Source organism: Colletotrichum aenigma (assembly GCF_013390185.1).
Source record: "Colletotrichum aenigma strain Cg56 chromosome Unknown KSG_Cg56_contig07, whole genome shotgun sequence".
Lineage (NCBI taxonomy): Eukaryota > Fungi > Ascomycota > Sordariomycetes > Glomerellales > Glomerellaceae > Colletotrichum > Colletotrichum aenigma.
Genome location: NW_023500913.1, coordinates 2,823,436 through 2,829,435, shown reverse-complemented (window position 1 = coordinate 2,829,435; position 6,000 = coordinate 2,823,436).

The following is a 6,000-nucleotide window of genomic DNA, read 5'->3' as shown; positions in this document are numbered from 1 at the left end:
GGCGGACATGAGGTGTTTACTTCATGTGAGGTAGAGAACTTTGAGACGCCACCCCGAGCTCCTCACATCAGAGATGCGTGGGGATGTAGCTGGAGCGTTGGCTTTAGCTTTGCATCTGCATTGACTGCATGTGGCGTCGTTTGCCGCAACGGCGGCGGGTTAGACGGGAACAGGACAGGACACATGAGGCCGGATATTTTGCCGCGCCGGTTGGATATGCGGGGACAGCTGTGTCTATGCTTTGCTTCCCTCTCCCCCCCCCCCCCCCCCCAGCATGATGCGCACAGTTGTCCGGCTCGGTCGTCGGCAAGTTTCCGGTTACTTGAGCATTCGGTGGTTCGGTCCGGGGTGGGTGAGCTGTGTGTCGGGCCCCCCAAACTTGAGACGGATTTAGCCGATTTGGACGTGTGAAGATGGGGTCCTTGCATGTGGCTTCTCCTTGGGGCACGGATGGGTGAATCCTTTTTTCCGCTTAAGCGTCTGATGCTGGGTGAGGTAATGGCATGCTCTCAGGCAGGTGTCGTTGGGAGATTGGATGAGTGTGTTGGTTGTGAGGTTTGTGTGGCTGTAAATCACCAGCTTGGCTATTGCTCGACACGGCTTCTTGTTATACTGGCAGAGATCATGGTGGAAACAACGAATATCCGAAGTAACGGTTGATTGAGATCGGATTGACACCATGAGGAAGTCGTTATGCGGGAAGAGTGTCACACGACCATACAGTCCTGTACACTGTAAAGGAACGAGAAGGATGAGGGAAACCTGGCATTAATGGACCACACCTGTTGTGTCATAACAGTGACTTGGACTGGTAATGGCGTTTCTATGTGAATGAGTGCGCAATGATGGCTCAGACACGTCGATGTTGCTTGATGTTCGGTGTCTCTCGTCGGGCGTGGCATCTGTTTTCACATGCGCACGCTCTATGGTCTGTTCGAAGGCAAACGGCTGGGCAAGGTGAATCGATGGCGGTCATCGACAGCTTCAACACCGACATTGGGCGTAAGAAGTTACTTGCTCCTGGTCACCGCCATGCATCCAAGTCAAGAGAAGCCACAGGCCAGCGTTGTTCGTAGTCCGAAAGAGCAGCAACATTACGAGGGCAGATCAGAAGAGGAAGGACAACAACTTGACATGCCATCGGCCTTGACAGCATGGCAGAGCTGGAAAGATGACAGCTGCTCATTACCAGAGGCAAAAAGCTCTCCCGGCACCGCCGTATAGTGTTCAAAACTACCATGCCCTCCTAGATGGAGTGTCTCGTCGGAATCATCTCTTTGAATCCCATGCGTCGTTTCTTGCAAGTGAAAAGGGGCTCCAAACCCAAGAAATCGGGGGATCAACCGATGTTGACACCACTTGTGGCAACGGCATCTCCGGCCAAGGAAGAAAGCAACGGGACAAGTCGTCAATCCTATGAGTCTACGATAAGGGTGCTTAAACGATCAGTTTCGCCACAGCTTCGGACTGTTGTCCGCCCCGGGAGAGAGCGAATCGGCCATTGTGCATCATGGAAAAGTCGACGGAAACATGGGCAACGATGCTGGCGTGGAAAATGCATCGGATGAGTCTCCCGGGTGCTGCATCGGCTTGGCAAGAATTGGGAGTCATAGTCGACATCCGATGAAGTAAGTTTGGTGAGGGTTAGCGTTGAGACTTCGCTGGAAGTCCCCCGCCCCGTCCCTTCAACTCATCTGCCGATCCCAATAAGACGCGCCTAGCTCATCCCAAGAGTGAGTAAGCTTTCTCGAAAGCCCGCCCCGTCGCTTAGAAGCATACGCCGTCTCGATTTGCGGCTCTTGGAAGCTCAACACACGCTTGAAGTCGAACATCGAGTCGCGACGCTCACGGAGTTTGTCCGAAAGGCAGCGATGTCAGCGATGCCAACGAGTAAGATGTGCCTCTGGTAGTTTCATTCTCGCACCGTCCCGGTGGCTGTGCCCAGCTGACATCGGCTTCAAACGGCGCTACCGGTGAAGTGGGAATGTCGGAAAAGCAAAAGAAATGGATGGGAATTTGGACAGGCGGATCTGTTGCAACTTGTAAGAGATCGTCTCCATCGGATGAAGCTGAGGGGGCGGTTGGCTCTGGAGTAAGTGCGGCGTAAGCCTGGTGCAACCCTTGTAGACATATGAGAGGAATTGACAGGTTGACAGGATAACACGCGTCCGCCATCGCGAATGAGCAGCGCGGCGGGTAAGAGCTGACGAGCAAGACCGTTGCGGCTGAAGCGAAGATGCGTTCAGCCGCTTGCATATTGGTCGTACGAACCAGCGCGTTGCGCAGCAGCGCTGCAGAGCAGAGCAGTGTATTCGTAGTGCATGTGGCAGAGTTTGCCATTGGGGGCCGAGTCCAAAAATTGTTTCTTGCTTCTGAACATGAGTGCATTTCGGGATGAGCGAGAACCAGACCCGTCAGGTAAAAAATCTGCTGCTCATGGATAGATTGACCGCCATTGTAGCTGGAGACGCTGCAGTGGTCGTATCCGGTGTTTCGAGGGAGTACTATGTGAGAGTTCGACGGCACATCGGGGTTTTGTCATTCACATGTGTCGTGGGATCAGAGACGGCACCGTGCTATCGAACGGGGGTCCACCCGGCCGGCCAATGGTGGGCCCGCGTGCAGTGGCCCTAGTCCCGGACAGGTTCCAGTACCGGCGGGAAAAGAATGTGTAATTGCTCAGTGTAAGACACGATGGCGGCAGGTTGAGAGGTTGGAGGACGGCGGACGCGAACGAGAGTGGGCGCGATATCAACGCGTGGGAGAAGGAAACGTTTGTGGTGGAAGGTTGCGTCATGGGCTGGCTGGAATGAAGGAATGGCAATTGCCGCGTTTCTTTTTCCCTTTCCCGTGGTTCGAGAAAACGGGTAGGATTAGGAGCTAGTCGCAAGCGGAAGTGGTGATGAGCTGGCTTGGTGGTGATTGAGATGGAGATTGGAGGGCTGGCCAAATTGGAGCTGATGGAAGCTGACTGCTGGTTTCTGGAAGCATTCTTCAGTGGCCAGTAATGGCGATTCGGAGTCTCGGGTTCTGAGTGGCTTGCACTCTGCAGCCGTGGAAGGTGTTGGCTGATGAATGACTGCAAGTGGTGTGTGCTTGTGTTGGTGAAGGTGATTTGCTGAGGGCAGTTATCAAAGTCGCTGGGATGAGAGAGAAAATTGCAGGGAGGTGAAGCACCCCCTGCAGCAGCGCAATCTTCCGGCTCTCTCGAGGCATGCATGTCCTGTGATGTCGAGGAGATGTACTCAAGTTGATTAGGCTGCAGCAGGCTTGAAACGCCGTGCTGATGGTTGCAAAGTGGTGTTTGTCTGATGGATAGACGAGGTGGTGTGTATCCGTGCCATGTGCAGCGTGGTATTACGGGTTATTGAACAGCAAGTAAGGTGCACACCACAGTCAACCTGAGGTAAGTGAAGGTGTTCCAGGGAAATGCAATAGATCCGAACCTTAGTTGCTGGGTAGTACCGCAGAAGGTGAGCAAGGGCCGGGAGGGCGGTTGAAGTGGGAGCAGGTGTTCGCGGGAGGTGGGAAAGAAAACAGGGGTCCATCCTTTTTGGCTGCGGCGGGTTCGATCCAGTCGGGTGAATTGATGCATCTGGATGTTGGAGAAAGTAGAGTTTCTGGCTGGAGACTGACTTCTGTTTCTTGTGGTAGCCGGGAACTGGGCCGGGCAATCGCAGCCAATGTCAACCCAAGGCTGCATCCGTTTCGCAATTGTAGTGTTTGCTGGGAGCATCGTGGGAGCAGAGATGAGGGCACCACGATTTGAGTTTGGGGGCACCAGACAGATATCGAATAGACGAGAGACGAGAGACGAAAGACGAGAGGCAGTGGCAGTGCTTCGATTGTCGCTAATGAGGTTCGGGGAAGAAGCAGGCGCCTTCGGGTTTTTCGGTGAGGAGCGACCAGGGCCCTGGGCCAGTGGGTGAGACTGCCTTGCCAAATAAAAAATACGTATTGAATGAGTCACGTGATGCTGCTTAAGTGGTTTTGCCGTCTTGTTGATTGCTACTGGGAAGGAACGAAGGAAGGAAGTCGCTGGACGCTGGACTCGAGCACTTTCCCTGAAGCAACGACGCAACGACGCAACGACGCAAGTCGGAGGGAACCTGCCAAGCCTGAAGCAGGTTGCTTGCTCTGGTCACCGGGAGGTATCTGTACGGCTGCCCGGGCAGTTGAACTCGCTGCAAGGAAGGTAGTTATACGACGGGAGTGCTCAGTGGAAAGCCCCCAACTCCCGTCAGTACGCAGTACATAGTACAGGTACAGGAGGCACCTTACCTGAGGAAGGCAACCCCCAACGGCGCTGCAGCGTCGTCGGTATGAGGTACCGACCACCACCACCACCAGCAAGAGGAAGGCACCCCCCTGCCTCGCTCTTGCCAGGTCCCCCCCACGCTTTCCCCAATAATTCCCTCCACTGATCAAGCTTCACTTCAATCATTTCCGTGACACCGCATGAAGCCAAAAACCCGCCCATCGCAGCTCGCCCTGGCCTTCGTCGTCGACTTCGTTTTGGCCATCGTCAGTCCTTCTAGCAAACGCAAGAGTCGCAAGAGATGCACATGCATTTACCGCCAGTCTGGGCTGTGGAAAACGGATCGGATTCAACTGACGCAATCCGCCCCAAATCACGCAAGAAGCCAACACCACGCGATGCCCAACCCGGCATTGGCCATGCCTCGCCAGCTTCACATAAGAACACCCATCGATTTGTGCTGCCGATCTTCCACGCAAATGGCTGACCGCCCTGTTCCTGTCCTTGTTCCACCACCTTCACGTGTTTGCCCACTCGGCATTCGCCGCGCCAGAGAGACACCACGCGCGGATTCGATGGCTGGATGGCTGGCCGGGCTCTCCTCCTCTGCCCCCCTCAGTCCAAACCAGCCCTGCCTGCTGTTGTCCAGGCTACAGGGTCCGGCGGCGATGACGGTCGACCACGAGTCCTTGTTGACGGGTCCCGCATCTCCCGACACCCCCTTCTCTCCACGGGAAATACCACCTCGCTGATTGGGACGCTGAACGGAGCTCGTTCCTGTTCCCATTCCTTCTGGATTCAACGCTGCTGACAGATGAGGCCTGCCTATCTCGTCGATCCCGGTTAAGAGGCCCGGACGGAGCCACGGAGCCTGCCCTGCACCTGTTATCACCATGGCAGGCAGATGCTGCCAACTGTATCTCGAGGCATCATCCGTCCGGGGTCAGAACGGGCAGGGCACAGCACACACGGCCCCGGGTCATCGACACGGAACTGATCTTGGCATCCATTGATATCAGATCCCTTCCACAGCGTCAACTGACGGGTCCCAATGCCACCGGCCGGCCGTCTGTCTTTCCACGGATGGAACGAACCGACCGAGAGGGGTGCCTGTGCCCGTCTTCCAGGGGTCCCTCGCAGCTCTCCTGCATCGACCACCACCACCACAATCAATCACATCTCTCGCTCCCACCCTTGGCCCTTCGCCGGCCACAGACTGTCCAAGCCTGGCAGCAGCTGTCGTGCCTTAACCCGAAAGGGCAGCGTGCCTATTTCTGTTTCCTTTTACCTTTATCTCTGGGCCATCCTCGGACGCCTAATGGTGGCGTCGCCCACTAAACTCGTCTCGTTATCGCACGCCAATGCTACCAAGACGTCGAAACTCGCCGGGCTGCCCGTCTGGGATTCCCTCGGGCTGGCACTTGCTACCACCCTCTCCCAGTCTTCAAAGTCCACTCGATCATGGATGTGACCCCGTTGCGACCCCCGGCTCTCCTCCCAATCTCTTCATCGTAGCACGATGGGAACGATGTTCGGCACATCGGACATCGGACTGTATTGATTTTCCCACAGCACCCACCTCATTTGAAGGCTTCGGGGGTCGGGTCTGCGGATAGTCTTTGGTCTGAGAGCGAGCCTGAGAAACCAAAAGAGAGAGAGACACACACACACACACAGAGAGAGAGAGAGAGAGAGAGAGAGAGAGAGAGAGAGCCACGAGAGAACAGTGTCCAGTGGCTGCT